Here is a 25,772-nt window from a genome sequence, read left to right on the forward strand (position 1 = left end):
CCCACACCTCCCACATTATCGTTGGGTCTTGGCCTTTTGGTGCTAATCTGATTGGTTCCCATAGAAAAGTAGCAAACAAAAAAGAACAAGAACAAGAACGAGAAACTAAAATATGCAGAAAAAGTATCTAAGTTGTTGCTTCTGGGTTGCTTATCTCGGTTTATCTATTTCCCTTTTGCTTAGCTTTTTTTTTTTTTCTGTCATTTTCTCTCTATTGCCGTATCTCACAGTCAGGGTTGCATGAGAAAATTTCAGCAATAAATGCTGCACTGGGACTTTATGTGGACATAAAATTGCTTGAATACAGAAAAAATTCCCTTTTAATGACAGTGTTTGTATCCACCTTCCACTGAAAGGACATGTGGCATTAAAAAAATTGACAAAGATAAGAAGTACACAACGGTTTATTATAATTCATAATACTCGTACATTTTCGCTTTCTTGATACAGACATTTTTTTTTTTACTGAAACAGTAACACAACCCTTTGAATTTATAATTTATGTCAACAGAAGTAGCGTATTAAAGAGTTTGACCCTCTTCATCAAAAGTTCTACATTCTAAAATGGTTGGATGTAACTTCAACCTATGACTATTTTCCTGGCCGTAACCCCACAATCTGTTTGCAATGGGGCAGTGAAAATAGAGCCTCTAAAACAGTTGGAAACAGACCTATTGAATGCTGTCAATGACAGTGGTTACTTAAGCTATGGCTCACCACCCGAAATAAGTCACAGGCCTTTTTTGCTGGTTGGTCTCCACATGACAATAGCAGCCAAGGTCTCAATTGGGTCCTGAGCAGAGAGAAACCTTGAAATGTAGTTCTTATATCATCTGAATGTCATTAAATACAGGCAGTAAGTCCTGCAAATGTGTGAGTGGTAGGATATTTGAGCAGAAGTGAAAGGAATGTCACATCATGAGTGTCGCGAAGGCCAGATGAACAGCATGCTTTCACTGTTGGTAAAAGTATCAGCCAGCTGTGACACGTCCCTTGTCCTCTGTGTGTGTGTGTGTGTGTGTGTGTGTGTGTTGAAGTAAGTCAGTATTTGCATTTTTTTTTTTTCAGCTGAGATGGTAATACAGCACAGTATTATCTAGGCTGTTGTGGAACTGTCTTTTTATAATTGTGATAACTGCCAAGGACATTACGAAGAAATTAAAAAGGAAGTTGAAATACTCCAGATCTTTGAAGACATATGTACAACAGTTTGAGTGTTTAAAGGGCTAATAAGGAAGATTTTCATTTCTGCAAAGCACCAAAAGGCCTTTTTTTTTTTTTTTTTTACCCATCACAGGATGATAAATGTTTTGAATAAATCATTCAGTGATGTCTTCATCTGGTGCTATGTTTTCCAGCTTTTAATACTTCACCAGCACTGAAGTTCCAGGATTTTCCCAATCTACCATGTACTCACATTTTCAACAGCTCAGTGAGTGAGGATGGTGCTACATGCATGTTACTACAGATGTGACTTCATCTATTATATTACTTATGCACTAGGGTCAGTCAGGTCAGCTTTATCTGTATTGCCCCAAATCACATTTTTCCTCAGAGGGCTATTAAGGAGGGATCCTTCTTCCAGTACAAACAGACATTTTGTATATACTAGGGATGTAAATTAATACGAATAGATCATACAGATTATTCTAGACCCCCGCCCATGGGAAGCTGAAGTTATGGACTGTCTCAAAACTATATACTGTACATAATGGTCATGACAGCCGTTCATATTTTTGTCAATGGCTCTCAAAGTTTTTTATTTTTTATTTTTTAGAGACACTACATACCAACTTTATTATCATCTGGACCCCCACCAATTTCAACCCCCTTAAAAATGTAGTATGGCTCAGTGAGCTATTATGCAACATTCTTTTGTCAGTAGCTGTCTTATCTTAAATCATAGACACTCCAGACCAGCTTCATATTAATTTGGGCTTCCTTCAAGTATACACACAACCATCTTTTTCTGATAAGAAGAAAAAATATGCAATATGGCCTGAGGAGCTATTCTGTATTTTCCCACCGTTAAAACCTCCTGTTCTATTTCTGCTATAAATGTCCACTTGGATGATTAACAGTTACACAGTTTTTAATTAGACTCATTTTATAATTATTATTTTCCTTTTTTAAGTGGTTTGAATACAAAAAAAAGCTTCATTATTTGATTTAATTTATGTACATGGTTAAAATATTATTATGATAGTATAAATGGAAGTAGATAACAACATTCTTTGTACATTTTGAGTGACAGTGACCTCACAGGAGGTTGACTAGCTTTTGGCATACATACAAAAAGAATATGAATCAGAGGTTTTATTTCTTGATTATGCCATACAGAGAAAATTAGTAGGCATCAAGCATATTGTATTTGATAATATCATAAACCATGTTGTGCAAATTTACAGCAGAAATAAACATGTTCACAGCTTTGCACAAAAAATGGTTTTGGTCTCTATAGCTAATTTCCCCATTCATGACAATTGTACAGCGGGTGAATTTTTATATAACTCATCCGTTTAAATTTTATTAAGGCTTAAAGTAATGCATAATTAAGGTTGTGGTCGTGTTGAGTGACAGGTGGGTGCTGTCACAGGCAAGTTGCTACCACAGCGACAATGTTGGTTATGTACTGTAACCATGGCGTTACCCCATAGCATAGGCGTCACTAGCTGTCACTTAAAAAAGTCTTGTTCAGTGTTTGGTTGTACTAAAACACCATCTAAGTCAGATGTTCAGTTTTTCCTTTTAAGCCTGTTTTACGCTAGCAAAAATTAGCTTTAACATTAGCATTATGACAATTAAACATAGACTGTAAATGCACCGTGCTAACTAAGCTAGCAGCTAGCGTTAGGGTCAGTTCCACACTCTCATCCAAATATGGTCATTTCTGGCTCCAAAAATCCAAGATGGTGACTGTCAAAATGCAAACTTGAAGCTCCAGAACCATGGATGTATAATAAGAGAAATAAGAGTCCACAAACCAATGGGTTACATCACAGTGGCTACTCCATTATTTTTTACAGTCTATGGTTTTACCCTCCCCAGCATATAATATTCAGCATATGACACAAACAGTGCATGATAACATGCGTGCATGTGTGTTGACTGTTGTATGTGTGATAGTTAACATATTGCCCATGCTCCAAAAAAACATTAATGCTTATTGGAGCACTTGGGGTCAAATCTCTCTTGCTCAGTCATACTTTTGTAACCCAGCTGAACAAAACGGGTTAAGATGATAATGAATAAAGTTATAAATAATTAAAAAATATATAAACACTATTGAATTTTGTTTTAAGTTAAGGCTTTTATTCCTGTTATTGGATACAGTTGCGATAACTTAGTCAAATCTTTTGTTTCACTCATTCCCGCCACTTGCTGAAATTGACAGGAAGTTTTGCAGTGCGGTTTGCCAGCAGGAGGAGCGTCTGTGATGCAGAGGGAGAGTTTCTCGGAGTCACCATGTTGAGGTAAAAAGTAAGCTAGTTGCTCCGAGTAACAACGTTGAAACAGATAAAGGTTAACAGATAAATGTTGGGTCAAAACGGTCATTGAAGTCGAGCAGTTATTAGATGACATTGAAACGGTTTCCTCGCTTTCATTGTAATCAGTTTACATGCCTCGGTAAGCTAACGTTTGCTACTAAGTCCTGCTTTGCTAGTTTTGTTGTGTGTTAGCAACGAAGCTTTTTCCATGTAAACAACCATTCTAGCAGGGAAACGTATTTGATGCTTTAAGTGAAAGTTTCATAGTAATATTCAACATGTTGCTAACAGAGAAAAAACGTGAATTTCTTTTAATGTGGAGTTAATCACTTACCCATGTTGCTAGAGGTGATTAAGTGATTTGTCAAGCAGTATTTTTTATAAGAGTTACTGCTAAGAGCACTTATCACAGTTAATTGGTTGACTAAATTAGTGAAACCATATACTGTTTCTACAGAAAAATACAATTTTGCTTTCACTGAGAAATTATGGTTTGTAGGTTTAATGTTTAAGATTGTGTTTTGTTGCTTACTCAGATATATTTTTCCATGTCTGATATTTGTATTGTGTCAATATATGCTAAGCTTATTGTACTAGAACAAATAATTCTGATATCATTTGAGAATTTGGAAGTTGAACTGAAGAGTAACAGTTAATTTTCCATATGTTAAGTATTTGCATTGATTTATTTTTTTTATGATCTAGTATAATGTTGTACAGCATAAGATGAAATCTAAAGGAAAGCAGAACAGAGACTATAAGCCTGTTTGTAAATGCAGGTCAGATCTTTTATTGAGTGAGAAGAACCAGTGACGAAGATCCAGAGATTCCAGTAGATGGCGAGCCTCCCAGCTTGATTTCCAGGAACCCAGATCCACATTGCCACTGAAAGAACCGGATGAACTATCTGCCTTGTGGTAAGATCGTGCCAGTCACCTAGATTGGTACCAGCTAACACCCATTATACTTAAAGAGTACACTCTTACTCAAGGTGAGTACACCTCAGATGGAGGTCTGATCTGACAGATCAGACCTCCATCTGACCTGAACTCAAACTAAGTTGACTTTGACCAGTTTTCCTCTGTGGTCATCAGACACTGACTTGGAAGTTGCTTGAAACTGTGGAGAAATCCCACATAAGGGCAAATACACATACTGATCTAAAGTGATTACTAAACCAAACCAAACTGCTTTAAAAGAAAATTGAGGACAATTTCTTTGGTTTAAAGGGCCCAGTTTCTTTATTTTGCATATCCAAAATAAATGTGATGCAAGTTTCGTTGTTTGCTATCCAAAGACAAACTAAAGTTGCAGTTCACTGAATTCACGTCTGTTATGATATGGTTATTGCACTTAAAACATAGTTCCTTCTGAACGTAGAGCGAGGTGTACTTACAGGAACAGGTTACACTTTCATACAGCTTTCCAGTAAGACTAGCAAAGTTAATGTGTCATAATGTACTGTATCTTTCCCCTGTAGATGTAATTAACACACACACACGCATGCAATCACACACTCACAAGGCCACGGCATGTAAAAGGCATGTCTCCTCCCGGTGTTGCTGAGAATAACCAGATTATTTTATCTGGAGATACCAGCTCCTTTAGACATGGTGGCGATGGAGCGAGCTCCCCACTTCTCTGTCTCCATCTGTCTGTCTCCTTCTGACTCAGTTTTACTCGCTCTCTCTCTACCCCTCTCTCACTTTCAATAAAACCTATTACAAGACATCTTAAAGTTCGTAAAACATGTGGGCTTGTGTGTGTGTGTGTAGTTATAGGAGTGTGTCTTTTTGTCTATTGATCATCATCTGAGGGCTCGCAAGCTGCCTGTCAAAGTTTTTATGGACAATCTTTTTGGATGACGTGGAGGTCACGGGGTAAAGGGTGAAGAGTTTTGGGTGTGACGGATAGATGATTATTTGGTGAAGCCTGATTGTGACAGGAATTTGCAGGTACAGACAGCAACATTATAAAATAGATATTAAAATGATTCAGCTGACTGAGACAGCGTGAAAGGCATATATTACAATTGCAAAGGAAAGGAAAAGCCTGGGCTCACATTTATGTGGCCTTTGAGGTTGGTAAGATTCAAAAATATTCAGGAGGAAAACAGATTGTGAGCTGAATGAGCTGTGTGATTTGGATGAAGTAGAAACTAGGTCCCATTTTCATTATTGCACATACTATGATGATTTAATAAAATTAATTTTCCATGAAATGGTTTGACAAAACCATGAAATATATTGGTGTACAGATGATCAAAAATAGGAAAGGTTGTTAAATTTTGATGTGTTTAAGTTTGTTAACTTTGTCCCAAAAGCCTGGAAAAGAGGGCAAGATGGACTATTTAATTAGTATGTACTCTGATTTCCCCAGTATTATGTAGTAAATGCTTTTGCCAGTGATTTATGAAGTAGAGTCGCACACACCGAAGGTCTGAAGATTTGATTGTGAAAGTAGTTCAAGCATATTTTTGGTCTTCATTGTGGCATTGGTTGAAAATGTATATGCAGCACTCTTGTTCTGGCTTGTATGAATTTATGATATCTTGTAAGTGGCTTAGGAATACTTAAAAAACAAATTTAATTAATTCATTTTAAAATTCTTCAAAACCAAACTATTTTTTCTTGCTCGTACATTTCTGGCTACAAGACTATAGCCCAGTTGCTTCATTGCTGTAATTTTTTTAACAGTGAAAAAGCAGCTAAAAATATTAAATGCACTGTATAATACTATGCCTAATTCTAGAAAAAAAGGTAGGATTTTAATAAACGGGATAACTTTATTTGAGTAACTTCTGAGCTCCCAATTTTCTTTCATTCTGTCCTCATCTATTTAGTTTATTTATTGCTGTTGCTGCTCATTATGTAAAAGCCCGTGGGTTACTTTAGTTCAGGCAGTCAACTTGAGTCCACCGCTACACTTGCATGGCACACTCTTCTCACTGCAACATATTCATCGCGTCCTTTTATTACGTTAAAGCCATACTTCCATCCCAGCATCCCATCTGTAGGCTCTCGGTCTAACTTTGCATGGAGGGAAAGTTAATATCGTCACTCCCCAACGCCTGCTGTGCTGAGCTTGGTGCTACCTTGTGAGGAGTGACGACATGAGAGCCTAGATGCCAAATATTAACATGTATATCCTACACTCGTGTAATAATCCATCCCGTGTGAGTTGGCTGACCTAGCTAACAACAGAAACAAAAACAGTAGTAGAAACACAACGTTCTACTCCTCCGTAGCGCTCCTTATAATTCAGTCCTTCTTAAATAACATGAAGCCTTTGTCTCCCTTGTAATGTGAAGACTTCCCTTTTTTACTCCAGCTATCATCTACTTGTGCTCTATCATTCTCTCATTTATCTTCTGCTCTTTTTTTTTCTCCCCACCAACTGTTTTCTGTGTGTGTAATCTTTTCCCTTTCTGAGGAGACTTGCCCTTTTTGTCTGAGCGGGAGATAAGGGTGAGGACAGTGGAAACACAAACATACATGCACGCACACTCACACACACACACACACACACACATACACATACACAATAAGATGGGAGGAGTTAGTATCACATTAATGAAGAGACTCATTATCAAATTTATGAGGGCTGGAGTCACCAAGCCCCATCATTCTGCTGCTATGAGACAAGTAGTGAAAGAAATGCTGACGGTGAGATTGAGCACGGTGGAAGATGGATGAAGGGAGGATGAGAAGGGGATGAAGGCAAAGAGGGACCTCTGCGATAAAGAAGTTATTAATGGTTTCATCTCTTTCTCTTACTTGGTTTTTCTCTTTTTCTTTCCCTCGCACCTACACACACACACACACACACACGCACACGCACAGTCAACTGCCCTTTCCTCAGTGTGTTTTCTTAAGACACTGATACTCCCCACTTCAAAGAGCAGAAATGAACTTTTGCCATGTAAATACGGACCGCTTGTATTCACACGAACGAGCACGCGCACACACACAGACAGACACACACACACACACACGCTCTTCCTCTGTGGTTTTCTCTCTGTGGTCTTTCATCCAACTTCTTTGACAGCCTCAGAGGAGCAGAGGAACTGAATCTAAAATAACCCCATCATAGTTATCATAGTCACACACACACACACACACAAACGCAAATACAAAGGCACATAAGCACACACTGACTCACATGAAAAACACTTTTGTTGTACCCGTAGCAGAGGCCAAGAAAACAACTTAAGAAATCACTCCAATCTCTCTGGCTTCTGAGGAAGGGCGTTCGTCAGGAGCGTCCAGCCCACAACCGCCGCTGCCTCGGAGGAAGGAAGAAAGTTCTGCATATGGATGATAGTGAAAGTGCTCCACAAGATCTGTTTAGTGGGCTCATACATATAACATCACTGCTAAGGGCTTGAATGAATGTCAAAACTGTAGGTCCTGGTGAAGGGCTGTGTGCCTGGTTGGTCTGTCACTCTGATGCCAGGGAAACCGCTAAGTCTGCTCCAACTTTTTTTTCCGTATTTCAATAATTTGCCAAGCAAATATATGTTGCCAGAGAGATCGCAAGATGTTGGATCACATTTATTGAGCAATTGAATTCTGGAAACTTTGCTTCTTGAATGTTGAATCCTATTATCTCTCGAGTTTTGGGTAGAGCAACCCGGGTTTGGGTCATTTCTTGCACCCAATTACTTCAGTACGCAGTTTTATGAATGGCACAAATAGGATCTTTAGAGGTTTGGTTTTGGAGCCACTGTGTTGATGTGGGAAATGGCAATGGCTGTGACATTTTATGTGTGTGGGGAAACTGTAAACAACAGTGCATAAATGTGTGGCTGTATCTGTGGTGTCTGTGTCTCAAACAACACTTACGCATAAGTGACAAATGATGCTGTTCGCTGCTATCAGACCAGCTCCTGAACCCCGAGGCCGTGACGGAGACACACGACAGAGACCCTGTTTGTCTTTTCTCACCCACTCCAGCACTTAGAGCCCCGATAAGAGCATGCAGGCCTACCGCTTATAGCGATGAGATATGACAAGCACACATTCAACTTTAACACTCGCACTTGTATAAGGTTGGTTAAAGGGGTTTCATCAAGTGTGACAAGTGGCAAATGTCGCTAACGCCAGAGCATTAGTGTGGGACTGTAAAGGCTATTTGTGTGTCTGGAAGTGAGTGTAGGTGTACAGTGAGAAAAGGCTTGTGACAGGTCAAAATTAACAATGTGCAAGAGTTTGCACTCTTGACTGCAAGGACTATCAAGGAGTGGTGTTAGGTGTGTATCCAAGGTGAACAGTCCCATCAAAAAAAGTCACACACTTTTTTTTTTTTTTTTTGGTTTTGCACTACATTTTTATATGGTAGAAATTTAATAAGTTTATTTGTCAAAGTGTTGACCTATATTTTACACTGAATGATGGGACAAAAGTGCCAGTATTAGGAGGAGAAAAAATAATCCTCTCGTATTCTTTAAACACCCATCAAAAAATAGTTAGAAAGAGGAAATCTAATTTTGCATCCTTCCCTTTGTCGACCAGTTTGGATCAGCTAGTTCCTCCTGTACTGAAATACTTGTTGCTGCTAACAGCCACTCTTAGCCTGCTGAAGGCGACAGCTGTACCGTATGCTACGTCTGATATATTTGGAGTCACCAGTCCACATTTTTTTCCAGTTGCAAGTGGGGGCATTTTCTTGAAGAGTGTATCGTGCATTGATGTATTAAAGAATAGATGAAGAATTCACACAAGGTGGCTTATTTATTACAGTAAAAGCTGCTCACCCAGTGCAAATACTAAATGTTTCTCTAGTGGCTTTTAAATGTGTGTGATGGTACAAAATGTAAATCTTGAGCATTTTGAATATGTGTAATACTCAGAAAATGTTCTTAATTTTGCATTTTTTTTCTTTTGTAATAGATGTGCATGGCAAAACTTCTGGTCATGTGACCTGCAGTTCCAACTGTGGCCTCACCACTAAAAGCCCTGCACTGCCCAGTGTTTTTCTTGGGGGCCTTGAACAAGTATGAAGTAGTTCACAGAGATGGAATCTCTGCACAAGCACTCTGAATCTTTAATACAGCAACAAAAACATGATCCCTCACTGGCTTCCCACCACCAGATGTGTTTAAAGCTCTGGGACAAGCTGGTTGCGCTTATGCTGGAGATTGAACTCAGAGCTCTTTTGTGGCGTGCGAGTGTTTTTTTTTGTTTTTTTTCAAGCCACATCGATTAATTTTGATAGGGTAACAGTTAAATTCATGACATTACATTAAACATTACAACTGAGTTGGTTAGTATTGTAACACCACTGCCACAAGATATGTTATTTGTACAAACTTGTCAAGTTAGATTTTTCATCTAATATACCAACAGTGCCCCAAAGTTACTGTCTACTGTGAACTACTAGTGCTATGGGATGGTTAATGGGAGGAAAATATCAAAAAATCCAAATCAAATTTTCTCACCAAATGCCAATACAGATAGCAGAAGGTCAATCTAGTAAATATAGTTTCCATGTTTTAAACCAATGGGAAATTGGCATATTGATTGTTGATCTGTTCAAGGCATTTGATTCTGTCGACCATGAGCTGCTGCTGGGCAGACTCAAAGATGTCGGTAGGGGTGACTAGGCTATAAAGTGGTTCAGGAACTATCTTGCAGATGGAACCCAGTGTGTATATACATTTGGTCACAAGTCAAGCTTTATGGACATCTCTAAAGGTTCAATTTTAGCCCCTGTCTTATTTTATATTTTTATAAATAATATTGGGAAGGACCTGCTTACAGCTAAAGTGCATCTTTATGTAGATGATTAGGGGATACTGCAAAATTCGGTTTTGATCCGATACCAAGTAATACTTGGCCAGAATTGCTGATACTGATACAGTTACTTTTGATTATTAAAAGTGGCTTATTGCCTTTCATGTAGGGGAGAGCAGTGTGTCATGATTTAAGAGGTGAATGCATCATCGATAGGCTAAATCTGAATACATTTTCATGACCACCAAAATGATTTGCCAAAGGTTAGCAATCATTGCCACCTGTAAGATCCGGGTTTGATTCCCAACTGAAGCGTGTGGTATCATTTTTTCAGTTCTAATTAAAATAATTAATTTAGATAACAAGTGTCAATGGGCTGAATATATCATTTCAATGTCTAAATATAGTCTATATTTAATCAGTCTGCTAGTAGTAGCTGATTAAACAGTTAATGATGACCAACTACGGTTTGAAAATGTAACATTAACCAATGCTAAAGATCCGATTTGACTTAAGTATTGATTTCACCGCCATATACTGTATACCTGGACATTCCTGCCAGTGAACTCTGTCTTTGTGTTGGGGGTCTGTCTGAAGCATTTCCTTCCTCCTTCCTTCATTTCTTTTGCAGCTTAGAGTTCTCTCTCTCATGGTTTGTCATGTGTTTAAACAAATCGGTGGTGTTGCCACAGTAGCGAACAGCCTTCCTTTATACATCGCAGTTTGCAACGTTTTCATTGACAGCTGTAAAATAGCTCCACGCGATGCTCCTCGTTCGTTCAGCCGCTGCATTCATGTGTCAGATTGGTACCGGTAGTCAGGGTGCGCGTGTTTGAGTGCACGACACACGACATGACAACAGCAGTGGAGAAGCAAAGAGTGCATGCACAAAGATGTGTTCACTGTTCACGACAAAGGAACGTTGCACAGACAGTTCTACTCTTTGATGAAATGGGTACAATGTAGACGAGAGGAACTGAAACTGGTATCGATCCTATTGACGCTAGAATCGATCTTCAAAAACGAAACGTAGTATCTGTAGTATCGATATTTTGGGCTCGATCCTCCCACCCCTACAGATGATACAATAGTCTATTCAGTTGCCTCTTCTCTGAGTCAGGCTGTTGATGAGCTCCAGACGGTCTTTAAACAACTGCAGGCCTCGTGGTATGGTCTAAAGTTGGTTCTTAATGCTAAGAAAACCGAATTTATGATCTTTTCCAGAGCTCGCTCCCTGATCTCAGATATTGTTAGCATTCATACCTTAGGAGGGGACTCAATTGAAAGAGCGTCATCCTACAAGTACTTGGGTATTTGGGTGGATCACAGGCTCTCTTTTAGAGTGCATGTTGAGAACCTAGTGAAGGAACTGAAGGTTAGGCTGGGTTTTTATTATCGAAATAGGGCCTGCCTTAATTTAGCAGTTAGGAAAACATTTGTTCAGGCTATGTTCTCTTATTTACACGCATGTTGCCTCTTCTACACTTCACTGCCTAGACTCTGTGTATCCCAGTTCTCTGTTTTATATCCAACTCATTGTCCCGTACACATCACTATTTACTTTGTGATCTGGATTCCTGGTCTTCATTAAGCCTATGGAGACAGCATCATTGGTATATTTTTATTTACAGAGTAATACTGGGCAAACTTCCTTCATATCTGTGTAATCTTCTATCACTCACCAACAGCTGTTATGATGCTCTACCAGGTACCCAGGATTTGCTCAGAACTTGGTAGTGTAGCTTTCTCTTATTTTGCGCCCTGGTCGTGGCATAACCTGAAGAACACACTACAGCTTAATGATATAGTCTACCTGGGAGAGTTCAAAGCTCTGATAAAAAAACTGTGTAACTGAAGGGTGCAATTGCTATTCCTAAACTGGATTTTGTATTAAGTATCTGTCGGTCCTTGTCTGTTTTTAACATGCTCTATTTCTTCCTTGATTGTTCCTTATCTGTATTTACTCTATTCTATAATTTGTGTAAACTTGTAATGGTGTGCTATCATGGCCAGGTCTCCTTTGAAAAAGAGATTTTAATCTCAAGGGGACATCCTGGTTAAATAAAGGTTTAAAAAAAATTAAAAAAATATTTCCGCTGTACCTTTTGTATGTGTGCTTGAGTTCTCATGCATGGACCATCTACTGGTCCAGCCATGTGGGTGTTATCTGATGAACAGCTGATGGTGCTTATAGCAGAGTTTCCCTCTTGAGAGCCTTTCCTGCACACTGTAAATCTCACTAATAAGGCCCGGGCGCCTGGCAAGCCCCCACCATTTTACCGTCGGGTGATAAATAACCGCAGCCTCACCGACCGGACAGCAACCAGAGAGAGCCAACTGACTACAAAGAGACAGAGCAGTCCCAGAAGTTGAGGATAATAACTGTGGATAGCGAGGATAGACTTTGTGATATCAGAGAGAGGAAGGCCATGAAGAAGATAAACGCGTGTATTTGTCTCTGTAATTGTGTGTAATTAAGAGGTCAGCGATAGGATAAAAGTTGGAATAAGGAGGGTGGCATCTTGTCTGCCTCTGTCCGAGTTTGTGTGTGTGTGTTGTTTTAATGAAAATCTGGTTTTCCTCCGTGTGTTTCTAAGGTAACGACTGATTGCGCATGGAGACAGCCGTCTGATGGAATGTCCTCACCCCCGCAAGCTCATTAATTACACATTCAAACACACACCAGTGCACACTTATCACTTATCTTTACATATGAAGGTTGAAGTGATACACACAACTCTTGTAGGATGGGGAGGAGCACAGAGGGATGATAGGGAGGTGGGGGGGGGGGGTGGGTAGTAGGTGGGAGGGAGGGAGGGAAGGAAGGAGGGAGACGGAGAGAAAGAGGGGAGGAGTTAAGAGAGAGGGACCTGATGAGTTGCTCTAAGGAATGACTTTCGGGGTGAGAGGAAGTGGCGGGAGGTTACAATCATAACCTCTGATCCCAACTTGCAGACTCTAGACTCTCAGTGTGATAATTAATGAAACAATGAATTCCGTAATTGTGTATTCAACAGGTATCCTTGGTGTCACTTCAAAATATTTTGTTTATTTGTTGGAATTATTATCTCCAAAGTTAATTCCTTAGACCCCTTTGTTTAGATTTTTTACATGATTACAATATCTTTTAAATTATTCTGATGATATAAGTTTTGTTTTTAGAAAATTAGACAATTTGGAGACATTAATGTGTTGCCAAAATAATAACATTTTTTAATCCACATAATGGCGTTAATGTTTACAGCACCAGAGTCTCTATTTGGGTCTGTTAGTATTGCCTCACACAACATGGAGAAAAATGCATGTGGGACGATGAGGTCTACTCACAGAGGAAGTTTTGGGGTGTAGGGTGAGCTCATGGTCCATCTCCAGTTTCCTGGTCTGGTCAGTAACCATGCAGCATTGCTATGCCCCATAAAAAATGCGTTAGCCCCTCAGTGTGTGCCCCAACATGCCACGAAGGAAAGGTTTTATTAAATTACGTATGATTCCTGTATTTTTGTTATTATGCATCATAAAGCTGTCTGTAAATGGTGAAACAATATGTGGAATGCTCGAAATGGATGATATGAGGCAAACAAAGCATGGCATACAATTGAAGCTTGCACATATTTTGTTTGGGTACTTTCAAACATTTTGAAATTTTGATCTGTTTGTTTTTGCTACTAAAAAAACATCCTCCACCCATCGTAAAACTTTGGTTGGAAGCTGAAGTTGTCAGCTGACGACAGCAAGACATGTTTTGTCAAGCAAAATGAATCACGTGTTGTTGGATTGTCATAACAAAAGCCGCGAATAGTAGGTTTGACTACATTTAAACCCATCATTTGATGATGTAGAAGCTTTCTCACTGACAAGTCCTTTGGTCTTTTTTTTTACTGTAATCAGAAATGAAATTCATACAGTCTCACATTCAGGTTTGATATCAGTACAAAAGCTGCAATGCATGAACAGAATGTTCTTAAGCCTTTTTTTTTTTTTTTAAATGAATAATGGCTCATGTTTTACCCCAACCTGTGAATACATCCACACTCCCTTCTCTGTCTGCCTCATAAACCCACCTCTAAAGCAGACACAGGCCTGCGCACATACACACACACACACACACACACAATGATGTATGTGTGAATAATAAGGTGTTAATTCTGGAGGTGTTGCCAACATGCTGTCACCCCCCCAACACACTCACAGAGCGACACGCAGCTCTTGTTAGACCCTACCTCTCATTTCCTCTTTTCCTTCTTTCCTTTTCTGTCTGTAAAATATGTAAGTGATTTGGCCTTTCCTGCCACAACCTCTGATGGCTTTATACAAGGCAGTTGCAGCTTGGCCTGACACACACTCACATGTCTTAATAACAAGGCCCAGTAATATCTGATTGTCTTGAGGGTGCAGCACTTCAGTGTCTGAAGTGTTCCCAGATATGTTGACTTCACCTCCACAACAGTCCTGCTTATGTGTGTTTGTGTGTTTAGATCACTGATCCAGATTGAATGGCGTCACCTCAACGCCTCACTGACTGCTGCTGCAACATGCACGTGGCATCTGCCCTAACTTGTGAGTCCCTGTAGAGTGTTTTTGCCCTAATATGCACGATGTTGGCGTGTAGGTTACGGGGTGTTAGTTTTCACTTGTGTCAATGTGCGTTTCCTGCTCTTTCAGATACTGATGTCTAGGATTTGGGGCTTTCTCCTTTCAACACCTTCTCCCTCTAGCTGATGACCGCAGATAACACCTATCGCTGTCTCATTCCTTCTTTTCCCTCTCTTTCATCCCCCTCCCCCTATCTTTGCGATAATGCTATGTGGATGTTTACCTCCAGATAACTTTATTTTGACTGCTTGTGTGCCCCTGTGCCAGTGGTGCTGGTGTATGTGTGTGTGTGTGTGTGTGTATGTGTGTAGGGGATGTGGCTGACAGACAGGGACAACAGGGCAACAAGAGCACAAAGAGGGTTGATCCGGGGGTAAGAGGGGACATGAGGATGTGTGTGTGAGTGTGTGTCTGTGGTTGTTTATGGGGGTAATGGGCTGCTTGGACTAGACCTCTTTTGATCCCTCCACGCCACCTCAGTTAGCACCTCTGTATGCTAGGAAGTGTTGTGCACAAAGACATCTGCTCTCTGAACTTGATAATGAGACACCTTAGACCTCTGGTCAAAATGGATTTTTTAGCCTGTGCTAACACAGACACAAATAGAAATGTCCAAATCTTCCACACATGCTCGCATTTCGGCCATGTAATCTTTTTAAAACGTTCTTTTCAAGGAAAACTTTACAGGCAAGGCTACCCACACAGCCTCTGCTTCATGTGTGTGCATTTTGGGTGGATATGTATATGCTCCACAGCAATGCACGTTCATATACTAACTTGGCAAAAAAAGCCTTTGACATTTTATTAGTTTCTGTCTTTGCATCTGTTGGATGTTTTGTGACAGTATATTTAGTGTATACCTCTCAATGTCTGAAATTAGCTCAGCCACGGCGGAGCTAATTCTGGGAAATATATGTTAAAATAAGGTCCACATAAAACACATTCTCTGGTTTCCGCTCGCCTGGCTCTCTCTGATCACTCTGCTGTAACCTGCTAATCACAAGCAGCATGGCAGCATGCTGGTCACAGCCCACTATGTTTAGTGTTTACAAGGCTTAAACACGGCCCCGTTTAGACACGCTGTGCTCATATAGGCAGAGCGACAACAGTTGAAACACACACACACACACACACACAAACACACGCCCTTTTTGTAGTGTATCTGTCCATGCATGCAGCCCACATGCACGCAACACACGCTAGCCGCCCATCTCTGTCATTGTAATTGAATTTGAGGTAAGACAGTATATGTCCTCAGACTGCAACATGAGAGGGTTAACACAGACATTTGTGGCTGAGCGCTTACATTTTGGAATAAATTGGAGTGTAATTTTAGATTTCTGGTCATGTAAGTTAAAGACCGTCATTCTCCTTAAACTTGGATAACGTGTGTCGCTGCTGTATGAAGAGCATAACTGGATCGTGATGAGTTGTATTATCAGTTTGAAGAGAAGTTCTGTTTGTTGTCTCTTCCTCTTAGGTGTCAAAAGACATTTAAAAGTTGGCACATTTGGGGGGAAGATTAGGTTGGGGTTTCATAACAATCCATTGCATTTGAAATACACAAATTAATGTGCTTATCGAATCAAATCCCGTATCAACTCCACTTAAGTTTGACTTTCAGCATTTGTAAGTAAATAATCTTATAAATAACTTAATTAAATATTCATTTGATATCTATAATCAGTTTTTGTTGGCTGACATGGCAAAAGACTAAGAGATAACCTAACTAATGTTCACAACTTGTATCCACAACTTAAAAATGAGATGAGCAGCACAAGATATAAAGTATTGATTAGATACGTATCTCACAAATCAATTCGGTCTCCCAGAAATTACTTTCATATACTACTAAATTGCAACAGCAAATATGTTTTTCAGGACACTGCTGGCTGAATTACATTTTCTCTCAACATAATGACTGGATATTGTTCATGAACATATTTTGCAAGTTGCAAATATCTTTATACTGAATGTATGAGGGGAAAAACTTGAAGCAAGTGTTTTTAATAACATTTTACTGAAACCACAATCTGTCATAACCAAAGTTCTTTTGTTGTCTAAACCTAACCATACATGGGATGTGAACCCTGGTCTGTTGTGTCAGAGTCTTGCATCTTGTATGCCCCCCATCCACCCTATTTCTTTCACTAACAAACAATGTTTGGCAGAGCACACACACTAGTGTGTAGTTAGCAAATTAACCACCCAACAGCCGAGAGTTTTATTTTGGCCTTTGGTCAAGTTACTAACCTGATATTATGTTGTCATTATAACTGGCAAAAGCATCACACTGGGCTAGCTAAAAATTAGAAGCCTGCTACATTGTTCTTATCTAATTAAAAAAAAAGAGTAGTTAGCCTCAGATCATAGCGAATCTGGGTATTTTGCCAACCTGGATTAGATTTTAATTTTAAGCAAGAGTGGGACATCGAGATTTGCAGTTATCCATTACTTGCGTCTGTTGCAATACCAGCTTCTCCTCTCCTCTCCTCTGGCCGCTCTGTGGGTCCATGCGACGTTACAGAGCGTGACGCCTACAGCAGTCAAGGGAGTCGTAGCCATGCCCCTAAATTAAATACAACTCTCAGAGGGGAGAACGCTCATGGCCACACACACACTGACGGCATGCTAACATTTTGCCTACCATCATCAGACATGCACACACACTGTAAATATAGGATTACTGTAGGCAGACACACACGCAGACAGGGATGGATAAGCACAGACATAAATACACACAATCACGTGCACACACGCACAAACTGTTTGCGAGTGTATGTGTGTGCCTCTCCTGTTTGTGTTGGTGAAAGTCCACTGGATTTATCTGTTAGCGCTCAGAGGCCAGTGTGTGTGGGATCCAAACACACAGTGGAATTATGGGAGATGAGGTCAAAGGTCAAGGCCAGCCACACACTACAGTGCTCATTTTGTGTGAGTACATGTGTGTATGCGTGTTGTAGGAGTGATGAAACAGTTTCATCAGGGAGGGCGCTCTGCACGGATCATCAGGCGTGTGATGGAAGGTGTTCACGAGGAATTTAGATTAGCACTGAGAGAAAACAAATGAGAGGAGAAGAGGAAGGAGAAAGAGTGAGGAAGGAGGGGGAGAGTGCACAGCAACAATAGTTCTGTTCCAGAAACAACCATGTAGGACCTGACTTGGTCTTCAATGATCCACTCAGTTCTTAATATCGGAAAAACGACACAGGACTTGAGTCAGTCTTACTGGGCTGGGTTGAGTCTTGCTGTTTTGCTCTGGGTCTTGACGCTGTGTCAGTATGTATAATACTTGAGTGCATCCAAGCGGACTCGCTATCAGCTTTGATGATGTGTCGGGTCTTTGTCATTGCAGGAGGAAAATGTGTTTAGGCAAGAAAGAGAGTCTGAACTGTTGCAGGGAAAATAACATGTATTGCTATTCAACCATGTCTGCTTGTTAATTGGTGCTGCGTCATGCTGCTGCTCAGTGCACACATGCACTTCAGTAACCGGGTTACAGTCAACCTCTCCGGTCAGATGATATCTTAAACATCATGTGAACGAGAAAACTGGTTTCCATAATCGGGGTGAATTTCATCCAAACTGAAACTAACACAAAGCCTTTAGAAGTCTAAATAAGTTGGCTTCTACAGCTGAACATTTTATCATTTTTCATCTTATTTCACTAATACAGGTTACTAACACAGTAACAAAATAAAATCAGGGTATACATTGATTTACAGTAACCAGGTTACTAATGTATCTAAAGGAATTCTCCTCCTGTGGTACCTGATTTATCTTTTTATGGCTAGCGTGTTCACATTTCAACAACTAAAATCTTAACAATAACATCCCCTGTACAGCAGCCAGACTGATGAAAGCCATTTCTGTTATTTTGACCCCCACATGTTATCACACTGAACCATCCTGCAGTGCAACACACAAGTTGAAAAAAGGTGAAATGTAAGGTTCATAAGAAATCCAGCAACAATCCACACACAGAATAAACATATTTTCATTCAATGCTAAATATACATTGATGACAAGTCTGAAATGTGAAATCATGTGTGACAAGATGTATGAAAGGTGGTGGGAATGTGAGAGAAAGAGAGAGACTAACTCCTTTGGTTGAGCAGGGTTTATAGTGCATCGCCACAACCAGCAGGTCGTAAACTCTGCTCACACTCTGTTTTATTTCAATTACAGACACAAGGCCTTGTATCTCTACATATGTGTGTGTGTGGACTGAGATGGAGTGTGAATGGTGTTTATTTGGTCATGGGTCTAAACCGGATGGAAAGGTGTGGGTAATAGCAGCACTGGGAGATGATATCATGAGCATACACACACGTACACACACATGCGCGTGCGACGATCAGTACTATATAGTCTTACTGGGAGAGGGGCTCATGCTACATTGGCGTCCGAATGCCGTGTCCTTCCCAGCAGCCTCTCCTGCAGAGGGTTGGTCATGGGAATGAAGCACGCTCACATGAGTAAGCTGACAGGCAAGCATGTGTGTCTTAAACACAATAGTTGGTAGAAGCCTTACTCCAGTTTGATTCTTCCTGCGACAATAGGCAATCTGCTTGATGAGATGTTTTTTGTCACACATGAATTCAAGTCAAGATGCAGCAGAAGCTACAGGATCAGTATACGGGCAACGGCTAAAGGGATACCGCATCAACTAAAAACAAGTTCATACACATTGTACACACAATCTTAACTTTGATCAATAGTAATGGTAATGAATAGTACGAAAATGAATAATTATTGTCTAATATCAGTTTGGTTTTTATTTCTGTTGTTATTTATGGTCTCTAAATTTCTCGACTCCCACTCCGTTCCACGCTTTCCTCATTATACCTTTAGATTTTCCTCTATTTTTATATTTAAAGTTGGTTTCAAAATGTATAATTGAACAAACATTATAATCCTGACCTGACAGTAACCTCTGCAGCCCAGATTATAGACTCTACCCGTATAATATCAGAGAGGTAAATTGTTGTCAGCGGTTTAGTATGCCCTGATGCTAACACAACCACAACTGCAAACAAACACATACATAAACACAGGTCACATACATGTCTAAACAGAGCAGAACCAGAAACCAACAGTGACCATGACACACCAACTCGTTACAGATGAAACAGATGAAGCTTCTTCTCACAACCTATCTCATCTGTCCTTCTGCCTCCGTAAAGATCCCGGCTCGGATAGTCTCGCCTCACTGCAGGTGTAAGTGTAAGCTTGGGTGTGAGTGGAGAGAATCTGGAGAGAGGCAGAGAGAAAGACCTGGAGATTGGGACAGACCAAAGCAGAGAAAGAGAGAGATGTGTAAGCAGATTAGGTTTGTCCTTGGCGCCTGTCTGTGGTTCCAGTGAACTGATGTGTCACCCGGATCCTGAGGGTGTTGACAGCAGCGCTGGGGAAAAAAGTTTGTTGATGCTACTTCGTGTTATTTTTCTCTTTTTATGATCTGTGAAGCGTCTGCTTCTCCTCACAGAAATAGATAGCGTAGGAGGAAAAATGAGCAGACATGTCGCTAGTCTTCACCTCTTTAACTAGCTAGTTTTCAGTTTGGGGCTTGGTTTTAAACCTACAGTACAACTGCCAATGAAAGTGATTTTTTTTCACATGACTTGTCTTCAACTGTTCTGCTGTAAACTAAAATAGGGTTTCTGTTTGACCCCATGCAGCCTTTGGAGTGAGTATCATTACAAACACATGCTGTGTAGACAAGCATCATTCAAACATACAAAGCCATAACTTTGGAATGCTTTTGAAAGATGCCAAATGCTGATATCATGCTGAGTCACAGAAAAAAGTGTATCAAATGATGCAAAAGATGAACAAAATATTCTAACCTGATGTGTCAGATGGTTTATCACACAGAACCATCTGAAAAGCCGTCCATGGAAAAGGGCAGGCACTTTCAAAAAAATACTTGGCAGGTGATTGGATGAACCATCTGTCTGTCACTGTCTTTCCTTGCGAAGCAACTGGATTCACGAGATCACACGAGAATCCTCATAGGACGCTGAGTGGTCTGCCTTGCAAGGTAAAGAATATTCACCTGCGATTAAAATGACCCCTGGAATGTGAAACTTTCCTGCTTAAGCTGCCATTTCAATTTCACAAAGTGTGATGTAATTTAAATGAGGAACTGGAAAAGGCAGATTCCAAGCTTGGAGGGGGAAGGAAAACTAGGGTTCATTACAACTTGTTTTATTTTCATTGTTCTGATAACATTGTAGTCACATCATACAGTGCACTCGGGACAAGAAAAGGGGGTCATACTGGTTGTAAACAAACCAGAAGTTTTGTTGCCATCATTATTTGGAGGTAAAACTGAAATTGAATGCTTCTGTAATGTTGCTAATAATCCCTTATTGCACAGGAAAATTGTGAGGGTACACAACTGTGGCAAGTACTGGAGGCCAAAGTTGAACCGGGATTAGTCCGTAAACTGTGATGGATGTTTACAACTGAGTTTGGGTAATAATTTTGTTTTCTCCCACAAATAAGTTTGAGCCTTTACAGCCTATTTGATTGTCTGACTGGCTGTGTTTGTTTCTTCACTGAGCCTGTTTGTAGCAAAGTTTGGTGCTGAGATCTTAGCAATTACCTTGGTGAGTAAATAGTTATTATTACTTAAGGAGTCAATGGCCAAAGCTACAAAAATGAAACCCAAGTTGTAATAAACTCTAGTTTTCCTTTAAATAGCATTTTGGGACGAGTTGCTGTTTTTACCCAGGTTCTCCTTCTGCTTCAAACCTTTTCCTCTCATCATGTATGGCAAATGTGCACACGAATGGATAAGTGCAAGGGTGTATGTGTGTATCTGTGTGCATATGTGTATACGTTACTAGGTGACACACACATGGTTTTCCCATATCTCTTTTACAGCCTTTTGCTGTGTAACTCTGACCAGTGTCTAACCATCTGTCCTGCTCTCTGGATGCCTGTAATAACTGCTAACCCCCCTCTGTCCTCTCTGCCCTCCCTCACCTCGGACCCTCTCCCCTGTCTTCGGGAGTGACCACCAAAGAAAAGCGGTTCAACTACAGAAACTCAAATTTCAACAGAAGTGACAAAGAAAATGATTTTGGATTGACAGGTTATGCATTGAACTATTACCAAAAAGAAATAAAAAAATAAAACATTAGAACTGTGTGACTAAACTAATATGTAAAGTGATAGCGTGAGATGTTTAATAGCAGACACTCACTCACACAAAGAATATGCACAATTTCTCACACACACCCACAAGAGCACATAGAGGTATACAAGGACACACACACACACACACACACACAAACACACACACATATGCTTAGGAGGCGGTTTATTTCATTTCCTTCACACCTTCACACCTGCGTGGCAGACACTGGCCTCGCTAGATGATTGCACAAACACACATACACACACACTCACACACAACCTAGACACAATACAGTAATGAAGACAAAGACATGCATTCACAACCACTCGGTTATCAAAATGACACAGTTGGGAAAAGTTGCAGCTGTAGGGAGGGACCCATAAGTCTATCTGAAGAGATAAAAAAACAAACACTGAGGCTGATATGAGAAGGACATGGTTGGTTTCCTGTGTGTTGCTGTGCTCTCTTTGAAATGCTGTTAGTTCCTGTGTATGTGTGTATGTGTATACTGTAGTAAAACTGTATCCTAGTCTATTTACAGTACCTAATTCATCCGTCTTCCAACCAAAAAAAATGGCTATAAATGTGCTTGTTCAAACACCAACTCTTACACAGGCACACATACACACATGCAACAGCAAAGGAGGTGTGAACAGGATGGGAGTTAGCATATGTCACATAAATCTATAGATAAACACAGTAACTTAAGCCAACTAAATAAAAAGTCAGCTTATTGGTGCTATTTACTACAGCCTATTAAAAATAAAAGCTTGGAGAGGTGTTGCTTGGTAACCTTCTAAATAGAGTGTCTCGTTCTGTGCAACTGTTTTGTAGTTGGGTGTCCAGTTGCGTCGTCTGAGCCCAACCCGGGATACTTTACATACTGTACTGTATCTGTATGCGTACAAGTGTGATTGTGAATACAGCTGTGTGTATGTATGTGTGTTTGACTGTAGTTAAGTGTCACCATGTAAAGAACTATTACAGCCATATTATAAAGAACAAGTAACGTAAATGCCTGCCATCCAGTTACTCTGATCAAATGTGAAGTAGTATTTGTGCGGGTGTTAGACAATTTAGTGGATCATTCTGAACTGGATTTGACTTAATGGTGTTGGTACTTATATGACTTATAAACATGACTGCTATTAACTTTTTGGTTAAGTGGTTTGAGTAATATTACTACTACACAATTTCTAAATGGATTGGTATCAGCTGTATAAAGCCAGTTTTGGTTTTGAATCCTTATTTATATCATCTTATTATTATTATTAATAATAATATTGTAAAACCCACCATATACATGTATGTCCTCCTCATTTGTCAAAATGCCCCATTGTGCTCTGCTTAAACACTGTAATCTGTTCCTAGAGCTCAGGATTGTGAACAAATGAACAGCTGAGCAGAGGGAACAAATAAAGAGGAGCCTACCATTTCAGAGAAAATATTTACACTTCAGCTTAAAATGATAATTTTGCAGCCATTTCAGCAATATTTTGCAGGACAACCAAGTCTGGTTTTGGCTGTAAATTACGGCAGTATTTTTTTTAAATGTATTTGTTTGTATGCCTTTATTGGACAGCAACAGATGAGAGATGACTGAAAATGAGGGGAGAGAGAAAGAGAAAACAAATGTCCACTGGTGGAATCAAACCACTGATGTTGCAGCTATGGGGCATGCAGCTTAACCAGTAGGCTACAGGGGGGTGCTGGTCTGCTGCACTTCAGATATGCTATAATATAGAAGCAGGTGTCCAAATACTTCCTGTCACAACAGATTCACACTAATGTGAGTATTTAAAAACAAAGGGCACTGTAAGAAATATGAGTAGGACAGGAGCAAATCTTAATCGGAAACTACAATGACTTATCATGATAGAGGCAAAATAAAAATCTGGACTTCCCTGTTGACACAGTGTACAGAAGTCTTTATAGATTTTTCAATTTCATTTTGAGAAATATATAGGCGAAAACATCCAATATGTTTTCCATCCTTGGTTATACAGTGAAAGCTGATTTGTCACCCTTTATTTAAACCTCAATGTGTTCGCATGTGCACATGTGTTATGTTTAACAGGCTCATTTCCGCAGATTTCAATGTGGATGTTTTTGTCTGTTTTAAACCCCTGTGGAAATCCAACCCTTGCTTTTCTTTCTGCAAACCTCACAGTCAAAATACACTTGTTTAGGCTGCATAGGGATTACACAGGAGTGAGCCAGGGCCAGAGTGTGCTGGGGAGTATTAGTGGATGGGTCAAGGTAGAGGGGTGTCTGGAAAACGTTTTGGAAAGGGAGTTAAGAAGCATAGCATTAACTGATTTTAAGGTGAGGTGGTTTTTGGTTTTTAGATGAATTTTGCAGGTGTTGGACAAAAACCTTGTAGCTCCTTCAGGGATTTACACACAAAAAAAACTTATGCTTTTCTTATACAAGACAATAGGATCTTGGTATTCTTGGTGTCTCATCACAAAACTTTGAGTAACACCCTAAAATGGTTGTTATGCATTTGCTCTTATTGCTTTGCAATTATTTACTACTTTCTTGGCTCATTCATATCCCCTCAATTTGAATTAAGTGCTGTTGGACAAAGTATTTCAGCTGTGGTTTGAAGGCAGAAGAAAGTTTTGGAGACTTGTGTACTACATTGCTGGCATTAATATGATGCTATGCCACTGTATTCTGTTATGATCTCATTTTTCACTTGAAAAAGCTAATGAAAACTGAAGGAGCCTCCCACTGAACCCCGACCAAATGAAACATAGAAGGAAATAAATACAGCGGGGTCTGGGTGTTGTAGTGTGGGCGAGTAGCTGCTGTTCCAGTCTGGGCAGTGTGCTGTGGGGTTAATTAGGCGTATCAGGGACTAATCCCTCTCCAGGGTCATCTGCTGGGGTCAGGCCTAAAAAGAGAAAGGTCACAGAAACATCCGGCTCAACGCATTAATGATGGGTTCATACTGTAGACCTGAGTGTGTGGGTTTTAGGGAGGGGATTGTGTCTGTTATGTGTTAGTATATGTTAGTGTATATTGTAGTTAAAGAAGTTCTCAGATGTTTTTAGCAATTCTGCTTATATCTTGATATTACTCATTTTTTACTCATGTTGTACAGATCAGCTGCAGGTGTCTGCTGTCCAGCCCTTTCAGAGGCTTTTCAATCATTTTGGGTGTGTTTATTTGCTCTGGCCAAATGGTAGCAGATGGAAAAGTATCGATGATTGGCCTCAGATCACTATTATTGATCAGTGATTACAGTGAAGAGGATTTACTGTATTCAGCTGAGCAGACACTCAAACACACTAAGGGAGCTACTGTAGCCCACAGGGGACAAACTGCTCTGTGTGCGTACAGCAGTGTGTGTGACTGCTGAGCAAGGACAGGGATTAACACGAAACACATATACATGTGTTGGCACACACAAGCAAGTAAACACATTCACAGTGATGCACTGACATACACACACATACACCACAGACATACACACATAATCACATTCACTGACTAAAAAACAGATAGTTGAAAAAGAAATGAATGAATGACATTTTCATCTATCAAGTGTTGTGTGCTGTGGCTAAGGCTAATTAAAAGAATGCTGTTTAAGTGTGGAAGCGATCAGGTCCGATCTCATCCACATGCAAATGCCGGAACAGTAGAAAAATGGCTAAATCTCTTCTTTTTGCCTCCCTTTCGGTTGCAAAATAAAGAAAAAAAAATTACAGGTAACAACCGGTTAGGATTGGGACAGACAGTCAAGTTAATCTGCTAAACCTCAGAAACATCACTCACTGTTACTGTGCTTCAACAAAGCCAGAC

The 25,772-nt window shown here is 40.0% G+C and overlaps 1 protein-coding gene across 3 annotated transcripts in view; it reads left to right on the forward strand.

Moving 5' to 3' along the window:
- Positions 1–3,272: 3,272 nt before the first annotated feature.
- Positions 3,273–25,772, forward strand: part of LOC122999337 (hormonally up-regulated neu tumor-associated kinase homolog A) — a 124,250-nt gene continuing 101,750 nt past the window's right edge. Inside the window, exons 1-3 of one of the 3 annotated variants that reach the window (XM_044376178.1) lie at positions 3,273–3,473; positions 4,268–4,405; positions 14,698–14,779. The gene's annotated coding sequence lies outside the window, so the exon portion shown is untranslated. The other 2 variants (XM_044376179.1, XM_044376180.1) reach the window with 2 other exon arrangements.

The sequence above is a fragment of the Thunnus albacares genome, chromosome 16, assembly GCF_914725855.1.
Source record: "Thunnus albacares chromosome 16, fThuAlb1.1, whole genome shotgun sequence".
Taxonomy (NCBI): Eukaryota; Metazoa; Chordata; class Actinopteri; order Scombriformes; family Scombridae; genus Thunnus; species Thunnus albacares.